This window comes from Cetorhinus maximus, chromosome 23, assembly GCF_964194155.1.
Source record: "Cetorhinus maximus chromosome 23, sCetMax3.hap1.1, whole genome shotgun sequence".
Lineage (NCBI taxonomy): Eukaryota > Metazoa > Chordata > Chondrichthyes > Lamniformes > Cetorhinidae > Cetorhinus > Cetorhinus maximus.
Genome location: NC_135901.1, coordinates 24665529 through 24688152, shown reverse-complemented (window position 1 = coordinate 24688152; position 22624 = coordinate 24665529). Strand labels below are relative to the sequence as shown.

General features: G+C 43.7%; 5 protein-coding genes and 1 long non-coding RNA gene across 6 annotated transcripts in view; 4 read left to right on the top strand and 2 right to left on the bottom strand.

Annotated features, from left to right (window-relative positions):
* Positions 1 to 18085, bottom strand: part of LOC144697211 (uncharacterized) — a 108764-nt gene extending 90679 nt beyond the window's left edge. Inside the window, exon 1 of the mRNA XM_078569104.1 lies at positions 18068 to 18085. The gene's annotated coding sequence lies outside the window, so the exon portion shown is untranslated. The remainder of the gene's footprint in view (positions 1 to 18067) is intronic.
* The window catches only part of LOC144697259 (uncharacterized), a 488548-nt gene that overhangs the window by 226635 nt on the left and 239289 nt on the right, over positions 1 to 22624 (top strand). The window lies entirely within an intron of this gene.
* Positions 1 to 22624, top strand: part of LOC144697322 (uncharacterized) — a 166914-nt gene that overhangs the window by 68842 nt on the left and 75448 nt on the right. The window lies entirely within an intron of this gene.
* Positions 1 to 22624, top strand: part of LOC144697208 (uncharacterized) — a 274466-nt gene that overhangs the window by 228625 nt on the left and 23217 nt on the right. The window lies entirely within an intron of this gene.
* LOC144697341 (uncharacterized) overlaps positions 1 to 22624 on the top strand; it is a 77803-nt gene that overhangs the window by 47414 nt on the left and 7765 nt on the right. The gene's annotated exons all lie outside the window — the stretch shown is intronic.
* LOC144697375 (uncharacterized) lies at positions 4481 to 8987 on the bottom strand. The gene is made up of 3 exons (XR_013580354.1): positions 8816 to 8987; positions 8131 to 8246; positions 4481 to 5761 (listed from the first exon to the last, which is right to left on the bottom strand). It is a non-coding gene; the product is annotated as an uncharacterized LOC144697375 (long non-coding RNA).

Below are 22624 nucleotides of genomic sequence, written 5' to 3'. Positions count from 1 at the left end.
TGCTGAAATAGGTAGTTTCATTCAGTTGGTTTCATTTAATTTTGTTCTGTGAATGTAATTTTACAGAATATATATTTCTTTAGGAAACAGGGCTGTGCTGATCTACCAGAATGTTTGGAGGATTCCAATGGTTAGGCTGAGAGGTCATGTCACTTGTTACAGGAAGACAACTCTTGGTTTCCACCTGGTGAAACAGTTTTTTTGAATTTCATAATGCAGAAGGCTCGGTCCAGCAAATGTCTCTGGCAGCAATGCATTCTGCTCAATCATTATTAACACCCTTCTCCTCCTCAGAAGACGAAATTGAACAAACTTTACTCTGCATTTATTTTACGTTATTCAACATTCAGTATTAATATATTTCTATTTGATAGTGATGCCCTCGGTTGACTTGAGACTCTCTGAAATATACAAAAACACCGAATTGCAAACGTGACTAGCAAGCAAAAGAATGCCAGTCACCAGGTAATGCATTTGATATGGGTCTGATTTGACATTTAGCACAACAGTCAGCATCTCAACAAAATCATCAAAGAATTTTACAGGGAACCGGTTTGAGAATGACGCGTTAATTATATTTGTTCCCTCTGTGAGCGCACTATGAGACATCTTTGACATGGTGAGTAACTGTTAATCTGCATCGAAAGACTCATTAATTTCTGTTGACTGAACGAACTGCTAATATGTGAGCGCAGTGAAATACGAACACCTATTTCCGCTCGAGTGTATCATTTTGCTGCATTCATGTTATGACCTCGGTGAGAGCAAATGCAATATGGCTGTAACATAGGAATTCAGGTAAGTTTCAATGATGCAAATTATCCTCATTTATTTAATGAGGAAGATTTAACAATGCTTTTGCCCAGTTTTGGACTGGGGACTTTTCGCGCGTTAGGCGAATGTGATAACCACTACACTACAGAAACTGCCGTGGCTGCAGTGAGCCTGTCTGGAAACTGCGCTCTAACGCAGCAGCATTCTGGGTCTCTGTTTCGGAGAAATGGAATTCAGCTGCTCTTATGGGAACGCTGCAGCGAGGCTGATATAACAATGTAATCATAAAATGCCCTAGCACCATGTATCCAAACAATGGCATAAGAGGCCCTTCCAGCATCCGATCTCCGGTCCCTTTTTAAACGAGGAAACTAGTGAATCACAATTTGTTTCTCTCTCTTAATAAACCAGTTTATTTCCCTCCCTTTTATTAAATTGCTGAATTCCCTTTTGAAAAAGTAGTTTCTGCAGAATCCATGCCTAGTTTCCCTTAATTTACAAGGTTCACATGACGATTTGGACTAATATACTTTACCATATGAACATGATGTAATTATGCAATTGATCTCATATCGAATTTACAAAAGTGTTCTTTTCTCTGATCAAACATCTCATTATATCCGAGTTGATTTATACAATCTTATTACTCTTGTGCCACAACCCTTCAATCAAGGGCGCGATATTACAGAGGAAAATGTTTAAGGTGTTTAACAGGGCCCTGTCAAGATCGCATGCTTCAATAGTTCGTTTACTTCATTTAGTTTGAAATAATTTTGTTCCTGGCCCGGAATCTTACAGAGGATAAATATTTGTGTAACAAAGAGGGCAGTGCTGAGCTACCAGAATGTTTGGAGGTTTCCAATGACCAGGGAAGCTGACAAGCAAGCCTTCAAAATCACTGATGATCATTTCTTTACCCGTTACTGCCCCTCAGTTCACTGACACTGCCGACAGGTTTCTCACACAAAATGGTTTGTTTGGTTAAACTTTGGTCACCAGCCATCAAGCCCAGGCCGTGATGGAGAAAGCATTGACTCCGAACCACCCGGGTCCACCATCGCCAGCTCCGTGCTGCCCTGTCCATCATTCTTGTGTCAGTTAATCCATCCTGCCTCGCTCTCTATTACAGATCTTCCCTTTTGTCCTTTTTACGGAGTGACTCCTGACTTTTCAATCAGGAAAAGCTGGAAATAGCAGGCAGAGAGAAAAGCAGAGTTAGTTATTTTTCCTCATTCATTCATGGGATGTGGGCATCACTGGCTAAGCCAGCATTTATTGCCCATCCTTAAATTGCCCATTTTTTCAGGGGGCAGTTAAGAGTCAGCCACATGTAGGCTAGTCCAGGTAAGGACAGTGGATTTCCTTCACTAAAGGACATTAGTGAACCAGATGGGGTTTTGTAGACTTTTAATTCCAGATTTTTGTTGAATTCAAATTTCACCATCTGCTATGGTTGGATCACCAGAGCATTACCCTAGGTCTCTGGAATACTAGTCCAGTGAAAATACCACTATGCTACATCAAAACTGGTAAATGCTAGAGATGTAACAGGTTTGAAACAAATAGAGGAGAGGAGGAAAGAAAAAAAGGGAAGGTCTGTGATAGGTTGGAAGATAGAGGGGGCAGCGGACTGGTATTGTCACTGGACTAGTACTCAAAAGGCCCAGGGTAGTGTTTGAATCCCACCATGGCAGGTGGTGAAATTTGAATTAAAAGTCTAAATGATGAAACCATCAATTGTCATTAAAAACCCATCCAATTTGCGAATGTCCTTTAGGAAATCTGATTCCTTACCTGGTCTGGCCGACATGTGAATCTAGATGCACAATAATGTGGTTGACTCTGAAATGGCTGAGCAAGCCACTCGGTTCTCAAGAGCAATTAGGAATGGCCAATATAATGTTGGCCCAGCCAGTACTGCCTACATCCCATGAATGAATGAAAAAAGCACAAAAGGGATGATGATGTCATTCTGTATCAATCAGTTCTCTCTGCTCTCAGTTCTGTCCCACACTGAAAACTCTCAATTCTTCTCCTCCATTACCCGGGACAAACATTTCATTGAACAAGCCACACAAGTCACACAGGAAAAGAAATCTTCACTGTGATTTGGATAATTTCAAGTGCAGTTCCTTAATTTCCTTCCTGTAATCTTATGAATTAGACCATTCTCAACTGGATCCCATCGGATGTGGACCCGATGCTATCAGTCCTCCAGGAAGTGACTATTCTAATTCTGTGACTCTGAGCAGTTCTGTTGGTGCAGGGGCTTGAGTGGAACGTGCCACTTTTAAACTGTCATAAGAACGTAAGAAATAGGAACAGGAGTAGATCATTCAGCCCCTCGAGCCTGCTCCGCCATTCAATAAGGTCATGGCTGATCTTGTGTTTCGATTTCCACATTCCCATCTAACCCTGATAGCCGTTGATTCCCTTGCCTAACAAGAATCTATCTACCTCTGCCTTAAAAATATTCAATCATCATTCATTGCATATCAGACCCGTGCCTACAAACTGCTCTCCCACTCTTCCAGTGAAGAAAAGAGCAGTTTTCACTTCTAACCCAACAACTGTGATGTTAACAACGCGGGATGAAGACAGACTTCGTTTAAATGCGGTGACACTACTGGAAGAATGGAGAGCTGGGGTTCACTCCTGAAAACAGCAGCAATATTTAAAGTTAATAATCTGAATCTGTGCTTGGTGTATGAGGAGGTTTGACCCAGATTGGAGTATCTTGCATCCCAGGGATGGGCAGTAACCCGCTGATGGAAGTTGCTGTCACTGCTTTCTGTTCGCAGTGGGTGATTGGACAGGGTGGGGCAAAATCCTACTGCTTTTCCCTGTCTCACTCACGATGGAGCAGGGAAGACAGAATCGTTGATGGGTTTGTTGCCCTGTCTGAAATGTAGCTTTGACCGACTGTTCGTGATGGAGATCATGCTGCAGGAGCCTTTAATAATCTTACACAAATCAGCTGACAAGTGCAGGTTTGAGGGAAGCTTTCTGAACCATCAGGACTGGAAATGGGAACAAGTGGAAGATTCTGTCTAGTTTCAGTGTGTACAGACTGTAGAGGGGAAGAGCTAATGTCACACGGCTGTAAGGTATTATATACAGTTAATACTTAACAATGAAGATAAATTATTGCTCACACTTAAAATATGTTTTGATAATGTTTTTGCCTGGTTTCAAACTGGGGACCCAGGAACTCTAGTTCTTATTTCTTATGATTGATAATCAATGTATATCGATAAACCTGTAGCAGACCTGCATTTTACTCTGCATTTTAATTGGATTTATCAGATGTGTGCACCGCTATGAGCTGGGCTGTGGACTGTTAATGTCTTCACTCTTCTCTGGTGATCTTCTCCCGAAAGGCTGGTGTAGATAGAATCACTTGGTCTGCAAGATACAGTCACTGTGAGGATGATAATGGAACAATTTTCTGTCAAATGTTCAGTGACACCCGATCACTCTCCGAGTGATTGTGTTAAAATCTAATTCAAATAATCACAGCCACTGCCGATGAGGGAGGGAAGCAGCAGAGGCAGCTGATCAGATTGTCTCAATCTTAGTGATAAAGAAGCTCCATAAGCTCCTCACACTTGTTGGAGGTGAGGATGGAGGAGACGGGAGGGAGAGAGCTTGTCTGAAGGAACTAACTTGGGTTAGAAATATTGAAAAGACTCAAGACACTGTGTTTAACACAAAGCTAATCTAATTGACCTTTATCTACAATATCAGCCCGAATAACTGGGCTGGAGTTTATAAACATCATCAGAAACTGACCCCAATACGTGTAATTCAGTCCTGGATGTGATTAACAGCAAAATCCAACCATTGTCATTACTTGTGAACTTGCTGGTGTCTCTGCAGTGTAGATAAATAAGCAAACCCCTTCCCACATTCAGAGCATGGAAATGGTCTCTCCCCAGTGTGAATTCGCTGGTGTCTCAGAAGGTTGGATGGGTGGGTGAATCCCTTCCCACGTTCAAGGCAGATGAATGGTCGCCCCTCCCAGTGTGAACCCGGTGGTGTGTTAGCAGGATAGATAACTGAGTGAATCCCTTCCCATACTCAGGGCAGGTGAACAGCCACTCCCCAATGTGAATTCGCTGGTGTACAATGAGTTGAGATGGTCGCTTGAACCCAGTCCCGCAGTGAGAGCATCTGAATGGCATCTCCCCATTGTGAACACTTTGAGACATCAGGTCCTGGGAGCTTTTAAAACACTTCCCACAGTCTGGGCATTTAAAAGGCCCCTCGTCTGTGTGAACTCACTGGTGTGTCAGCAGATGGGATTGCTGAATGAATCCCTTCCCACACGTGGAGCAGGTGAATGGCCTCTCCCCAGTGTGACTGTGCTTGTGCGTAGTGAGTTGAGACAACCACCTGAACCCAGTCCCGCAGTTAGAGCACCTGAATGGTTTCTCATCAGTGTGAACACGTTGATGGCGCATCAGTTCCATGGAACCTTTATAGCACTTCCCGCAGTCCAGACATTTAAAAGGTCTCTCCTCAGTGTGAACTCACTGGTGTGTCCGCAGGTTGGATGACTGAAGGAATCCCTTCCCACACTTAGAGCAGGTGAATGGCCTCTCTCCAGTGTGAACTCGCTGGTGTATCAGCAGACAGGATGAACGAGTGAACCCCTTCCCACACTCGGAGCAGGTGAACGGTTTCTGCCCAGTGTGAGTGCGCCAATGACTTTCCAGGTTAGACAGGGATTTGAATCCCTTCCCACAATCCCCACATTTCCATGGTTTCATCCTGTTGTGACGGCATTTATGTTCTGACAGGTCAGATGATTGGTTGAAGCCTCGTCCACACACAGAACACGTGTACGGTTTCTCTCCATTGTGAACGGTGTTTTTTCCTTCCACTTCAAAATTCAATGATATTTAGGTTACGATAAATTGGGTGACTGTCAGATTCTGATGTGATGTTTGAGTTTCCCGACTGCAAATCCTCTCCTTCTAATACCCTGTGAAATTGAGTTAAAACAGAAAAAGGGAGTGAGAGAGAACCCACAAAAACACAAAGGCAGGTTGTGAAACTGAGCTGAATGAATCTGGTCATTTGTGGGGCTGGCACCAGGAAAAAGTGACCATGAAAACTGCTGGATTGTGGTTAAAAACTCAACTGGTTCACTAATGTCCTTCAGAAACATAGAAACTAGGAGCAGGAGTAGGCCATTCAGCCCTTTTAAGCCTGCTCCACCATTCAATATGATCATGGTTGTTCCTCTATCTCAACGCCATATTCCTGCTTTCTCTCCATACCCCCGATGCCCCTAATATCCAAAAAATGATCAATTTCTTCCTTGGCTATACTCAGTGACCCGGCCTCCACAGGCTTCTGTGGTAGAGAATTCCACAGGTTGACCGCCCTCTGAGTGAAGAAATTTTTCCTCATCTCAGGGGAGGGAACCTGCTACGTGGCCCACTCAAGACTCTGTCCACAAATTTCAAAATTGTGCCTGAACACTGAGGTCTGGGTTATTTATATGTATCAGGAACAGCGCAGGTCCGAACACCACTCTTAACCTTCCTCCATTCTGAATAACATCCATTAATCACTACTCCCTGTTTCCTGTCACTCAGCCAATTTCGTATCCATGTTGCTGCTGTCCCTTTTATCCCATGAGCTATAATCTTTGCTCACAAGTTTGTTGCATGGTACTTTATCTAATGCCATTTGGAAGTCCATGTAACACAACATTAACAGCATTACCCTGAACAACACTTTCTGTTACCTCATCAAAAACCTAAAGCAACTTAGTTAAACGTGATTTTCCCTTAACAAATAACTGCTGGCTTTCCTTAACTAACCCACATTTTCTCAAGTGACTATTAAATATGTCCTGAATTACCATTCCTGGAAGCTTCCCCAGCACCGAGATTAAACTGACTGGTCTGTAGTTGCTGGGCTTCTCTTTATACCTTTTTTGAACAAAGGTGTAACATTTGCAATTCTCCAGTCCCTGTGTCAGCAACTCTGAATCTTAGGAAGACTGGAAAATTATGGCTAGCGCTTCCACAATTTACACTCTCATTTCCCCTCAGTATCCTTGGATGCATCTCATTCAGTCCCGGGGTTTTGTCAACTTTGTCAGACAGACTATCCAATATCTCCTCCTTATCAGTTTTAAACCCCACAAGGGTCTGAACTGTCTCCTCTTTCACAATCACCTGTGCAGCATATTTTCCCTTGGTAAAGGCAGATGCAAAATATTCATTTAGTACCTCATCCATGCTCCCTGCCTCCATGCATAAATCACCTCTTTGGTTCCTAATTGCCTCCACTCCTCCTTTTACCACCCTTTTACTATTTACATGCCCATGGAAGACTTCTTGATTTATTTCCATGTTTGCTTTCAGTCTCTTTTTATGCTCTCTTGGCTTTTCTTATTTGGTTTTCCAAATCCCTCTGAACCTTCTCTCTTCATCCTGGTTCTTGGTTTTATTATCCAGCTGACATGTGTCATAAGCACACTTTTTCTCCTTTATCTCAATCTCTATCTCTTTTCTCATTGAGGGGGCTGTGGATTTGTTTACCATACCTTTCCCCTTCATGGGAATCTTTACTGTGTCAGAACTCTCTTCTCTAAAGGCAGTCCATTGCTCAGTTAGTTTCACCTGCCAACCTTTGATTCATAAGTCCATAAGATGTAGGAGCAGAAGTACGCCATTCAATGAGGTCATGGCTGATCTGATAATCCTCAACTCCACTTTCCTGCATAACCCTTGATTCCCTTACAGGTTAAAAATCTGTCTATCTCAGCCTTGAATATACTTAACAACCAAACCTTTACAGCCCTCTGCAGTAAAGAATTCCACAGATTCACTACCCTCTGAGAGAAGAAATTCTTCCTCATCCCTGTCTTAAATGGGTGACCCTTTACTCTGAGATTATGCCCCCTGGTCCTAGACTCTCCCACTCAGCATCTACCCTGTCAAGACCCCTAAGAATCTTATATGTTTCAATAAGGTCGCCTCTCACACTTCTAAACTCCAATGAGTACAGGCCCAGCCTACTCAACCTCTCCTCATAAGAAAATCCCTCCATACCCGGGATCAACCTCAAGAACCTTCTCTGGACTGCCTCCAATGCCAGCATATCTTTGCTGAGAGAAGGGGACCAAAACTCTTCACAGCCTTCTAGGCGTGGTCCAACTAGTGCCTTGTATAGTTTTAGCAAGGCTTCCCTATTTTTAAACTCCATTCCCTTTGAAATTCCAACTTACCTAGGTCAGATCCATTCTTACCCCATTGAAGTTGGCTTTCCCTCAGTTAATTATTCTTACTCTTACTTGAAATCTTTGCACACAGGCAGAACAGATAAGTTGTTTACCTTCCGCATTAAAAGTTTGATGATATTCAGGTCCTGACGAATCAAATGGCTCTGTCAGATCTTGATGTGATGTTTGGTTTGAGATTCCCGTCCGTCAATCCTCTGCCTCTAACACCCTGGAAAAGAAATTTCCAAAATCCATTCCTGTCGGTCCAGGATAGACACTCACAATACTCACATCCTTGAAAATCTCTTCTTGGCCTCCACCTATCACTGGCCCCCTATCGAGCTCTCCTGTCTCACCCCCTTCTACCAGCTTATATTTCACCTCATTTCCATAAATCTTAGTTCTGATGAAGGGTCATACGGACTCGAAACGTCAACTGTATCCCTCTCTGCAGATGCTGTCAGACCTGCTGAGTTTTTCCAGGTATTTTTGTTTTTGTTCTAGATTTCCAGCATCCACAGTATTTTGCTTTTATCGTTTAAAAAGTACCTGGGTAAGCACTTGGCACGTCATAACATTCAAGGCTATGGGCCAAGTGCTGGTAAATGGGATTAGGTAGGTAGGTCCGGTGTTTCTCACGTGTCGGTGCAGACTCGATGGGCCGAAGGGCCTCTTCTGCTCTTTGTGCGTTTCCCACTAGAAAGATGGCGGCGGCGCATGCGCCTTACTGCACATTGTCCCCTAAACAAATGGCGGCCGTTTACTTGGGCCTCTCTCCGAAAGCAAAGCGGAACCCACCTGCCGCCGCCTCGTTCGATGCGACCGCAGGACCGGTAGCTTCTTACTCAAGGTTTCAGACCTCTACTGGTTGTTTATGAAGATCCCCGCCAACTCCGCCGCTTCCATTCCTCCCCACTCGCCTGTTCTCGATATTTCTCAGTCCTTCAGTCAGCTCCGGACTCTCTGGACTGCGCATGTTCCTGTCGCTGCCCGGTACCGCGCCTGCGCAAGAATCTCCACTAATCCTGGCCGAGCCGGCGCCGCCCACATCCCGTGAATGAATAAAAAGAATCGGGTCCATTCCGCCCCGCGGCAAATGCTGGGTAAAATGCTGCCATTGAAACGTGATTGTGTTCAACAGAAAATTATGTTTTGTGATCCGATGCTGATTGGAGCCACAGGGCCAAGATACGAAATTATTATAAAAGCAAAATTATGCGGACGCCGAAAATCTGAAACAAAAACAGAAAATGCTGGAAAAACTCAGCAGTTCTGACAGCATCTGTGGAGAAACAGACTTGATGTTTCGACTCCGAATGACTCTTCTTCAGAGCTGACTCTTGTTCAGCTCTAAAGAAGAATCTTACGGACTTGAAACGTCAAGTCTGTTTCTCCACAGATGCTGTCAGACCTGCTGAGTTTTTCCAGCACTTTGTGTTTGTGTGATATAAAATTATTTAGTCAATTGATACGGCAACCAAAGTGCACTCGCCCTCCACCATAGTTCTGTCCCAGTATAATTAACAGCAGAACATACACCGATGGTTAATTGTGAACTCACTGGGCTCTCAGTAGATGGTTTGAACAAGTGACCTTCCTTCCCATACACAGAACATTCAAACACTGTGTTGTCAGTAGGAATGTCGTAATTTTGGATCAAAGCCTCTGAAGGTTTAAAACTGGAGTGCTAACAGATGGGCAAAGTGAGTCAACCCCTTTGCACAAATGCAGTATCTGAATGGTCTTTCCCAGGTGTAACCGTGTTTCTGTGTCAGCGAATAGGGTGACTGAGTGAATCACTTCTTCTGAAGAAGAGTCATTCAGATTCGAAACATTAACTGTTTCTCTCTCCACAGAAGCTACTAGATCTGCTGAGTTTTTCCAGCATTTTATGTTTTTATTTCAGATTTCCAGCATCCGCAGTATGTGGCTTTTATATGAGTCATTTCCACATTGAGCTGTTGAATGACCTTTTCATGATTTTACTCATGATTTTCCTGCTCAAACTGGGATCTCAAATTCTTCTGCTAATCACAGAAGCACAGAATTGTTATGGCACAAAAGGAGGCCATTTGGCCCAATGTGTCTGTACTGGCTGTCCAAATGAGCATCATGACTTAGTGCCGCTCTCTGCCTTTCCCGTGTAGCCTTGCACATTGTTTCTATTCAGATAATCATCCAATGCCCTCGAATGCCTCGATTGAGCTTGCCTCCACCACACTTCCAGGCAGTACATTCCAGACTTGAACCGCTCGCTGAGTGATTTTTTTTTATCACATCACATTTGCTTCTTTTGTAAACCACTTTAAATCAGTGCCCTCTTGTTCTCTATCCTTTTATGAGCAGGAACAGTTTTCCCCCCATCTACTCTATCCAGCCCCCTCATGATTTTGAACATCTCCATCAAATCTCCTCTCCAAGGAGAACAGTTCCAGCCTCTCCAATCTATTTTCATAACTGAAGTTTCTCATCCATGGAACCATTCTTGTAAACCTCATCTTCACTCTCTCCAATGTATCACATCCTTCCTATACTGTGGCACCCAGAACTGTACACAATACTCCAGGTGAGGTCTAGCTAGTGCCTGATATAAATTCAGCATAATCTCCCTGCTCTTGTACTCTATGCACCATTAAAAGCCCAGAATATTGTATGCTTTATTAACGGCTCTCTTCACCTGTCCTGCCACCTTCAATGATCTATGCACATATACACCCAGGCCCCTCTGCTCCTGCACCCTCTTAAGAATTGTACCCCTTATTTTATATTGCCACTCCATGTTCTTTCTACCAAAATGCATCATCTCACACTTCTCCACATTAAACTTCATCTGCCATCTGTCTGCCCACTCCACCAACTTGCCGATGTCCTTTTGAAGCTCTCTGCTGTCTGCCTCACAGTTTACAGTGCTTCCAAGTTTAGTATCATCCGCAATCTTTGAAATTGTCCCCTGCACACCAGGATCTAGATCATTAGTATTGATCACAAAAAGCAAGGGTCCCAATACCGACCTCTGGGGATCTCCACTAGAAACCTTCCTTCAGCCAGAAAAATATCCATTGACCATTACTCTCTGTTCCCTATTACTCAGCCAATTCTGTATTCAGGTTGCTATTGTCCTTTTTATTCCATGAACTATAACTTTTCTCACATGTCTGTTGTGCAGCACTGTATTGAATGCCTTTTGAAAATCCATAAACACATCAAGAGCATTCCCCTCAGTAAACTTCCCTGTTACCTCTTCAAAGAACTCTAGCAAGTTTGTTAAACACGATTTCCCCTTTAGAAATCATTGCTGGCTCTTCCTAATCAACCCACATTCTTCCATGTGAGGACTAACTCTATCCCGCATAATTTCCTCTGGAAGCTTCCCCACCAATGACATTAAACTGACTGGTCTGTAAATGTTGGGCTTATCCTTACAACATTTTTTGAGCAAGGGCGTAATGTTTGCAATTCTCCAGTCCTCTGGCACCTCCCCTGAGTCAAAGGAAGACTGAACGATTATGGCAAGTGCCCTTGCAAATTCCACTCTCACTTCTTTCAATATCCTTGGATGCATCTCATCCAGTCCTGGTGCCTTGTCAACTTTAAGTACCAACAGTTCAACCAGCACTTCCCCCCTATCAATGTTGTACCCTTCCAGTGACAGAGGTTCCTCCTCTGTCACCGTGGCCTGTATAGCGTCTGCTTCCTTGGTAAATATAATGCAAAATATTCATTTAACACCTCACCCTGTCTCCATGTGTAATCCCCCCTTTTGGCCCCGAATCGACCCTACTCCTTTTACCATCCTTTTATGTACCTATAGAAGACTTTGGCATTCCCCTTTATGTTGGCTACCAGTTTTTTTTTCTCATGACCCCTCTTTTCTTCTCTTATTTGCATTTTCACCTCCCCTTTGAACCTTCTGTAGTCTGATTGGTTCCCAATTGTATTTTCTATCTGACACCTGTCATCGGCACACTTTTTCTCCTTTATCTTAATTTCGATCTCAATTTTCATCCAGGGAGCTCTGGAATTGTTTGCCCTACCTTTCCCTTTTGAGGGAATATACCTCGAACCATTTCTTCTTTGAAGGTAGCCCATTGTTCAGCTACATCTTCCCACCAACCTCTGGTTCCAGTCTATCCGGCCCAGTTCTGTTCTTGCTCTATTGAAGTCGGCCCTCCCCCAGTTAATTATTCTTACTCTGGATTGCACATTGTCCTTTTCTACCATCATCCTAAACCTTATGATAGAATGATCATTGTCTCCTGAATATCCCCCCACTGACACCTGATCTACTTGGCTCACATCTTTTCCAAGAACCAGGTCTAGCAGTGCTTTCTTTCTTGTTGGACTGGACACATGCTGTAAAAAATTTGCCTGAACACACCCTAGGAACTCTTGCTCCTCTCTACTCTTTATACTACCACTATCTCAGTCTATATTCAGGAAATTAAAGTCCACCATTATAACTACTATATAATGTTTGCACCTTTCTGCTATTTCCCTGCAAATTTGTTCCTCTACATCCTTCCCACGAGTTGGTGGTCTATAGGCTACACTGAGCAATGTAATTGCACCCTTTTTGTTCCTTAGCTCTAGCCAAATTGATTCTGTCCTTGAAGCCTCTGGAACATCCTCTTTCTCCAGTACTGCAATGCTTTCCTTAATCAATACAGCCACCCATCCTGCTTTTCTTCTTGCCCGATCTTTCCTCAACACGTTGTACCCAGGAATATTTAACACCCAGTCCTGCCCTTCCCTGAGCCAGGTCTCTGTTATTGCCACAACATAATATTTCCACCTGGCAATCTGTGGCTGTAACTCAGCAATCTTATCTACTATACTCTGTGCATTCACATATATATATATATATAGTATAACCCTGATTTTGTGTGTTACTTTCTCCCTCACTCCCTATTTGCTATTCTAGTGTTATCTGTCTCTCCCAGTATTTTGTGCATCTTGGTATTACTCTCTAATATTTTCTCCTGGTTCCCACAGCCCTGCTGAATTAGTTTGAAGCACCCCCGCACCCCCCCCCCCCCCCCCCCGTCCCCCCCGTCCACCCTGTCCCCCCAACAGGACAAGACACACCTCAAAGAGCTCAGTCCTGGCTCTGTTCACCTGCAACACTTCCGGCTTGTACAGGTGCCATCTTCCCTCAGAGCCAGTCCCAGGAATCTAAAGCCCTCCCTCGTGCAACATCTTTCCAGCCACACATTCATCTGCCTTATCCTCCTATTTCTATACTCACTTGCACATGACACTGGAAGTAATATGGAGAATAATACATTTGAGGTCCTGCTTGCTAATTTTCTACCTAGCTCCCTAAATTCTGTCTGCAGGACAACATCCCTCTTCCTACTTAAGTGATTGGTACCAACGTGGACCACGACCTCTGGCTGTTCACCCTCCCCCAGAAGAATATCCTGCACCCACTCGGTGACATCCTTGACCTTGGCACCAGGAAGGTAACATACCATCCTGGAGTCATGTCGACAGCCGCAGAAACACCTCTCTGTTCCCTTAACTAACGAATCCCCTATCACTATTGCTCTTCCTTTCTTCTTCTTCCAACTTCTTTTGTAGCTGGTGTATGGAGAAGATCATGTCCACTGTAGAACTACCAGCAAGAAACACGACTGTGCTTCTCCATAGACTCGGTCTGCAAAAAGATAAAGTCTTTAAAACATGACCCTAGTGAAGGACTTCCTAGTGACACTAATGAGTGAGTTGGCCCTGTAGTCACAATCTCTTCTGTCACCTTTTGTTTTTGGTTATTATGATGATTTTTGTGTCACGCATGTGGAATGGTTCCTACCTCCCAACAAAGAAGGGGGTGCTAACAATAGATGGGACTTTCCGTGCTTGAGCAGTTCAGCTGGAATTCAATTAAGCCAGGTGACTTCCTGTTTGCTGAATAATCAATTGCCTTTTCAAGCTCGAGTGATGAGGGTTCCTTGTCCAACTAACCATGACAGGAAGTTACTTGAGAGTTAAACAGAGACTGGGAGATGTCCATCTCATGGGTGTACAGATCACAGTAATGTTCAACCCAGCAGGACATCTGATTACTTCTGTTGGTGAGCACTTCACCATAAGATTTCAGTGGGAGTCAACTTTGGTGATGGTCAAACCAAGTGCCCTGTTCATCCAATAGCACACTACATAGCATATAGATTTCCTATGTCGCAGGCTGGTTGAATTTCTTGATGCAGGTCGATCCAGTGTTTATTTGTTGTTATGACCAATGCAGTTGATGAAGTATAGTTATTTAAAAATCCCAGAGGGAAACTTTAAACTTTAAACAACTGTCATAACCTATAATTTTGAGTGTTATGTTTGAGGTGCGGCCTTAAATTCAGGGATCAGACCATCAGTTCTCGAGGTTTTACATTAAACTAATTGAAACATTTATTAATTTACACAGGTTAAAACATATACACATGGCTACAAATTATTGCTGTTATAGTTTTTAACAAATTCCCGAACTAGTCTCCATTAAGGCAACACCATAGACTTAACCAAACACCAGGCAAAGCATTTTCACCTCACGAATTCAAAATGATCTTATTTTTACCTTGGAGCCAGTTGGAGGCTTGGAGCTGCCTTTTGACCTTACGTTGCCTCTGCCTGCACACCTGAAAACTACAGAAATTATACCTACCAGCCCCATTGAATGTTAATTCTCATTGTATCAACAATCTCTTTGAACTTCACCTTTTACTAATGAAACTCCTTTCATAAGACCAATCTTATGAGTAATATGAACATATTGCTTGGCACCTGCTAGAAAAGTGTCAATTTTCTCCCCACTTGTTGAATGATCTATTGAAAAAATGCAAATTCATGCTATCTGTTACATAACAGAATGAGCACATTTCAAAGCACCCAGACTAACTGGCTTTAAGCCAATTAAGACATGCCCGCAGACCAAGCCTCTATTTTAAAAGAAAAATATTTTCCAAAATATTATAGACATTAATAGCTTCATGACATTGAACAGCATCTGCCTGTCTTTTACACGACTGTCTTGCCTACATTCAAGTTACGGAGGGTTCTAGCTGTTGGGTCTATGTTGTGCATCAGGTAGGTTTTGCTTTTTACTTATATAATAGTTGTCATGTCTGCTGATTAGTTCTCAAAATAGTCGTTGTTGTGGGTTCCACCTTTACCAAATTTTGCTGCCCCTATGTCAGAAATGATTGAACTCAGCAACTTCCAAGCTTCATCGATATCAATGTTGATCGATGAAGCTTTTATTGGTGTGCCTGAAAAATATTTTATATTTTAAATATATTTTGATTCTTTGATAATTTAATTTCTTAACGGAGGTGTCACTGTGAAGAATGTGGAAGTCAGTAAGAATTGTCAGCAAGGGTTAATCAGCACTTTCTAATTGGAGATGTTAATCAGTGGAACCTTTCAGACACTGAATTGTAGATTTTGCACCAAGGACCAATTTGGGATTGAAGTGAAAGTTCATTACTTTATTGTAAATGAGTTCCAGTTGAGAGGGGAAAGATCACAGATGGGGCTTTTAAAAAGGGACACTGCAGCTGCGAAAATCAGTGACATCTCAGGAATATCAGACTCCATCCAGTTCTCGGGGTTGTTAACATAAGCAGGAACAAACCTGAGAAAGAAACAAAGAAAATAGGAGCAGTAGTAGGTCATTCGGCCCTTGAACCTGCTCTGCCATTCAGTATGATCATGGCTGATCCTCTATCTCAACGCCATCCTCCCAATCTCTCGGCATTCCCCCGATACCTTCAGAGTCCAGAAACTGATCTATTTCCTTCTTAAATATATTCTTTAACTCGGCCTCCAGTCTTCTGTGGCAGAGAATTCCACAGGTTCGCCACCCTTTGAGTGAAGAAGTTTATCCTCATCTCAGTCCTAAACGTTTTACCCAGTATCCTGAGACAGATCCCTTGTTCAGGACACCACCCCCCTCCCCATCCCAGCCAGAGGAAACATCATTCCTGCATCCAGTCTGTTCAACTCTGTAAGAATTTTATATCTTTCAAACAGATCCCCTCTCATTCTTTTAAATGCCAGTGAATACAGGACTAGTCAGCCCAATCTCTCCTCACATGACAATCCTGCAATCCCAGGAATCAGTCTGGTGAACCTTCGCTGCACTCCCTCTATGACAAGTATATCCTTTCTTAGGTAAGGAGACCAAAACTGCGCACAATATTCCATAATACTATCAATCCTGGATGTGATTAACAGCAGCAATAACAACAGAATCCAACCCCTGCAGTCACTTATGAATTTGCCGGTGTCTCAGCAGGCTGGAGGACCTTGTGAATGCTTTCCCACATGAGCAGCAGGTGAAAGGTGTCTCCCCAGTATGAGTGCGTTGGTGAGTCAGAAGGTTGGCCTTCTGCCTGAAACTCCTTCCACAGGTAATGCAGCTGAATGGATTCTCCTCAGTGTGAATTCGGTAGTGTGACTGGAGGGTGAATAACCGAGCGAATCCCTTCCCACACACGGAGCAGGTGAATGGTCTCTACCCAGTGTGAAGTCGCTGGTGTCTCACCAGGTCGAATGACTGAGAAAACTTCTTCCCACACACGGAGCAGGTGAACGGTTTCTCCCCAGTGTGAGTGCGCTGGTGTGCAGTGAGGGTGGACGACTGCCCGAAACTCTTTCCGCTGTGAGTGCAGCTGAATGGCTTCTCCTCAGTGTAAACTCGCTGTTGTGTCCAAAGGCTGGATGACCGAGTGAATCCCTCCCCACACACGGAGTAGGTGAATGGCTTCTCCCCAGTGTGAATTCGCTGGTGTAACATCAGGTAGGTTGTCTTAGTAAATCCCTTCCCACATATAGAACAGCTGAATGGCTTCTCCCCAGTGTGAATGCGTCGATGGATTTCCAGCTAGGATGGAGAATTGAATCTTTTCCCACAGGGCTCACATTTCCATGGTTTCTCCATGGTGTGGGTGTCCTTGTGTCTCTCCAGGCTTGACAATAAGTTGAAGCCTCATCCTCACACAGAACATGTGTACGGTTTCTCCCCACTGTGAATGGTGTGATTTTTTTCAGGCTGTGTAACTGGTTAAAGATCTTTCCCTAGTCAGTTCACTAGAACACACTCACTTGGGTGTGTGTGTCTCGGTGCTTTTGCAGTCACACACCGATGTTTGAAATCTTTTCCACGTACAGAACAGACAAACATTTCTTCTTCCACATTCAAAGGTTCATGATATTCAGGTCCAGAATAATCAAGTGACTCAAACCAAGACGATTATTTAGAGTTTCCCATCTACAAATCCTTCCCTTCTAATACATGCAAAAAGAGTTTACAAAATTTATCGTTGTAAGTACAGGGTGTAGAAATTCAGAATAGACAATTCCAGTTTTTAAATTATTCTTTCTCTGGATGTTGGCGTCACTATGTTGCCAGCATTTGTTGCCCATCCCTGATTACCCTTGAACTGAGTGGCTTGCTAGCTTACTCAGTAGCTGAGTAGCTTGCATTTCAGAGGGCATTTAAAAGGCAACCACATTGCTGTGGCTCTGGAGTCATGTAGATCAGACCAGGTAAGAACAGATTTCCTAAAGGACATTGTTGTAAAAACCCATCTGGTTCACCAATCAATGGTAGTTTCATAGTCACCATTACTGAGACTAGTTTTTAATTCCAGATTTATGGGATTTGAACCTCTGGATTACTAGTCCAGTGACATTACCACTGCGCCATCGCATTTCCCTGATAGAATATATTTTCATATTGTTCATCAAAACTGTAAATCCACATTCCACGCACTCCCACCTCCATGGGTTTCTATGAGATCCTCCCTCATTCTTCTGAACTCCGGGAGAAGCCCCGCAGCTGCAAACCAGGAGCTGACAATTATTCCTCAGGGTTTGCGGATCCACAAAGTGTTTCCAAATCCTCCCCGTCCAGCCGCCGGCTCCATCGCTCCCTCCCCCCGGGCCTGTCACCGTGGGGTAAACACGGGACCTGGGGCCTACCCCAGAAGTTGATCCAGTTCCGAGTCCAGCCGCGGTTTCCATTCCTACCCTGTACTCACAATCTCCTCCCACCTCCCGAACCGTCCGCTCCTCCTCAATCTGTCACCATGACTGACACTGAGCATGCTCAGAGCGCACACCCACACTGCACCTGCGCACTGGACTCCAATAGTCATTGATAGGGGACTTTCTGCAGCACGGGGTGTTCTGGAAACAAGCCGCCATAGGGATGAGCAGTGATCAGGAAGATTTTTTCGCAGTAGACAAAATAGAAGATCCATGGGTGAGGAGGATACTGGACACGAAGCACAATGAGGGGTTATAACACTTTATTAAATACACATTACACTGAAAAGATATCAGTTACACACGAGCAGCCGGTGATGTGGAGCCTTCAGAGAGTCCGCATCCTTTACAGCGAGTATTTACAGGCACTCCAACATGCAAAACCATCTCATTTCATCAGCTAAATTTGTTTACTGCTTATTATTGCGACTGGGGTCACATTCGAAGTTCGTGCAGCCTGCAGCTTCCACTCCCACTCCCTCCCTCCCTCAAGCCCACTCCCTCCAGCATTCTTTTACCCCCAAGAATCTTGTCATTGGCCTCAGACTTTTTTCTGTATGCTCACGTCATACTGCCCAAAACGTAGCCACTCCTGCACCGGGGCACAAGGAACAATCAGCCTCTCATGCATTGGTGCACTGCATTTCCCTTATATCCTAGTGTCATGCTATGATTGCAGCACAGAAGGAAGGCATTCGAAAAATCGTGTCTGTGTCAGCTCTCTGCATGAGTTACTCACCTAGTCCCACTCCCGCCATCTTTGGCACATATCCCTGCCTTTTTTTCCACTTCAGATAATTGTCCAATTCTCTTTGGAAGATATCAATTGAATCTGCCTCTACCACATTCTCAGGCAGTGCATTCCAGATCCCACTTGCAACATAGAAACCTTTTCCTCATTTCACAATTGCTTCTTTTTTCAGTCACCTTCAATTCGTGTCCTTTGGTTCTACTCTTAAATATGACTTGCTAGGAACAGCCTCTATTGCAGATCTTTAGTTTCAATGTGTGCAAGCGCCTTTATTATACATAAATGCTTTATACAGTTTTTAGAATTATTTATGAACATAGGACTTAGGAGTAGACCATTCAGCCCTTCAAGCCTGCTCCACCATTTAATAAGATCATGGCTGAGCTGGTTGTGTCTCAACTCCACTTTGCCATGTGTCCTCCATAACCCTTGACTCCCTTGTCTATCAAAAATCTGTCTAACACTGCCTTGAATAAATTCAATGACCCAACCCCCACTGCTTTCTGGGGAACAGAATTCCACATTCCAGCAACCCTTCAAGAGAAAAACTTTCTCCTCAACTCAGTCTTAAATGGAGGTCTCTTATTCTTAAACTGTATACCCTGGTTCTAGTCCCTCCCACAAGTGGAAACATCGTTCCAGTATGCACCTGTTCAAATTTATGTCTTGCATATCTGGCTTCTCTCTGTCTACATTCTCCACCTCGGGGCTGAAATATATTCTTCATTTTGTAGCTTCGAAGATTATTTCTTTGTCAGTGCAAACATTTCCATGATATTCTTTCTCCTTGTAACCTATCTAAGAATTATCTTCATCAAGCAGAACATCAATATAAGGAGAATTAACATCATCTGTAATATCAGGAGGAAAATAGTGGCTGCAATTATCCAAGGATATTGTCCTGCATTGTATACTATCTCTCACCGGAGCTGTTCACAAGGGTGGCAATAGAGCTCTCAATGTTTTTCTTTTTTGCTGCTTCTCTGCCAGATGTTGTTCAATATTGATTTAAGGTTCAGAGAAAGCGGTGGAATTGGACAGCCAAAACTGCTCGCAGTCTCTGAAGGGTAAAGTTCACTTGAATTTCTGAAACATTGTGGCTCTTATCCCCAGTATTGTTCAGGTTGGTTGTTGTGAGGCAAAATGTTGTCCACCTGATCAGACAGGAAGTGTCCCCATGTATGTCTTTGAGTGTGTGTGTCTGTGTATGTGACTGCTGCTTAAACCTCACATATACACACGCAGACCCCACTTCTCCTGGAACAACACGAAGAGTCTACTGCTTTCCAGGTCCTTCCTTTCCCTTCACTATTATCCTCAGTTCACAAATTCCTTGTGTACGTCATCCATCAATATGTCCATGTTCTCCATTTCAAATACTTCAATCGATCATACCAACAGAGAGCAATGAGATTGCTGCTGTCATAGGGAATCAGTTCTGAAATATTGTCAATCTGATTTTAAGGCTTCCTGGAGTACATACGAGCATATGAATTAGGAGCAGAAGTAGGCCACTCGGCCCATCGAGCCTGCTCCGCCATTTAATAAGATCATGGCTGATCTGATTGTAGCCTCAACTCCACATTCCTGCCTACTCCCGATAACCTTTCACCCCATTGTTCATCAAGAATCTATCTAGCTCTGCCTTAAAAATATTCAAAGACTCTGCTTTCACTGCCTTTTGAGGAAGAGAGTTCCAAAGACCCACAACCCCCTGAGGGAAAAAAATTCTCCTCATCTCTGTCTTAACATTCTATTAGCTTTCCTAATTACCTGCATACTAACCTTTTGTGATTCATGCACTGGGACATCAGATCCCGCAGAATTTTAGAGCTGCTCAATCTCTCACCATTTTAGATAATATGCTTTTTTTATTCTTCCTGCCAAAACGAACGATTTGACATTTGCCCATGTCATACTCCATTTGCCAGATCTTTGCCCACTCACTTAACCCATCAATGTCCTTTGTTGCCTTCTTACATCCTCTTCACAATTTCCTTTCCTACCTACCTTTGTGTCATCAGCAAATTTAGCAACCATTCCGACGGTCCCTTCATCCAAGTCATTTATATAACTTGTAAAAAGTTGAGACTCCAGCGCTGATCCCTGTGGCACACCAGTTATCACATCCTGCCAACCGGAAAAAGACCCATTTATGCCAACTCTCTGCTTCCAGTTAGCCAGCCAATCTTCTATCCATACCAATATATTACCTCCTGCACCATGAGCTTTTATTTTCTGCATTAACCTTTGATGTGGCACTTCGTCACTGATCCAAACATGCCCACCTAATCACTATCTAAGTTCCAGATTTTAAAATAATTTTTCAAGATAGAAAACGTACATCATTTAGCCCTTTAAACCTGATTCAGCACAACATAGTACAAGACATTGTCTTTGAGATCAGTATTTTCTTTATAATCTGTGTTGTTCCGAATGATAACAGTATTAAGCTTCAAAAACAAGAACAGAATTACCTGGAAAAACTCAGCAGGTCTGGCAGCATCGGTGGAGAAGAAAACAGTTGACGTTTCGAGTCCTCATGACCCTTCTCTCTGTCTACATTCTCCACCTCGGGGCTGAAATATATTCTTCATTTTGTAACTTCGAAGATTATTTCTTTGTCAGTGCAAACATTTCCATGATATTCTTTCTCCTTGTAACCTATCTAATAATTATCTTCATCAAGCAGAACATCAATATAAGGAGAATTAACATCATCTGTAATATCAGGAGGAAAATAGTGGCTGCAATTATCCAAGGATATTGTCCTGCATTGTATACTATCTCTCACCGGAGCTGTTCACAAGGGTGGCACCCTTGGGTGGTCACAAGGGTGGTCACAAGAAGTATTAAACTTCTCCCTAACCTGTCCTAACCCTTCTGCCGGTTTATTTATTGAAACCAAGGACTCGCCTTGTTCTAATGGTGACATTCACTGTCTGCCCTGTGATGCCTTGAAGTCAGGCCTTAAATTGTTTGTGCATTGTTTCATCATGTTGCCACATTTCACTTAAATATGTTGAAATGTTTGCTCCACACCCACAGGGTTTCATCTGTTTAAAGCCACAAACAGAAAGGTCCAGTTTTCTCCTGGAGTCTGAGACAAATCAGCTTTCAAAATGATGCAGAGTTTCAGCCAATGAGGTAGATCCGGGATCAGCCCCGCCCCTCATTCACTCCGATTGGTTGGAGCAGCAGCTGCTCCCTCTCGGACCTCCAAACCTGCCCCTCTTCCTATTGGTCTGGAACTGCCGTCAATCAGTCGGGCAGTGTGGCTGACGAAGCTGGCCAACATTACGCAGGCGCAGTGTCAAAGAGTCTGGTACATGCGCAGTGCGATTGATGTCCTTGCGGAAAGAGGCGCCTGTTTGTCCCGGAGAAGCAGAGTCAGAGCGAGGCGGTGGGTGGGAGGATTTGGAAACACTTTGTGGATCCGCAAACCCTGAGGAATAATTGTCACCTCCAGGTTTGCAGCTGCGGGGCTTCTCCCTCCTGGGAACAGCTCCAGGTTAACGGCCGCCATCCTGGGTCAGCGAGTGGAGGATGGTTCACATCAGAGGATGGGGGAGGGGGGACAGTAAATAAGAGGTTACACTTTGGGCTCAAATCAATGAGGAATCTGATCTGTGGGAAGGAAGGAAACCCTGGGAGGTGGGCGGGGAGGATTCAGAAACACCCGCTGGAGGCCCCAAATCCCCAATAAGACGCATTCTGTGATTGACACAGTTTATCCCAGTGTGATTGCACTTGTTATTTAACAAGAGAGATGATCAGTTGAAACCTTGACTACATGCAGAACACGTGTATGG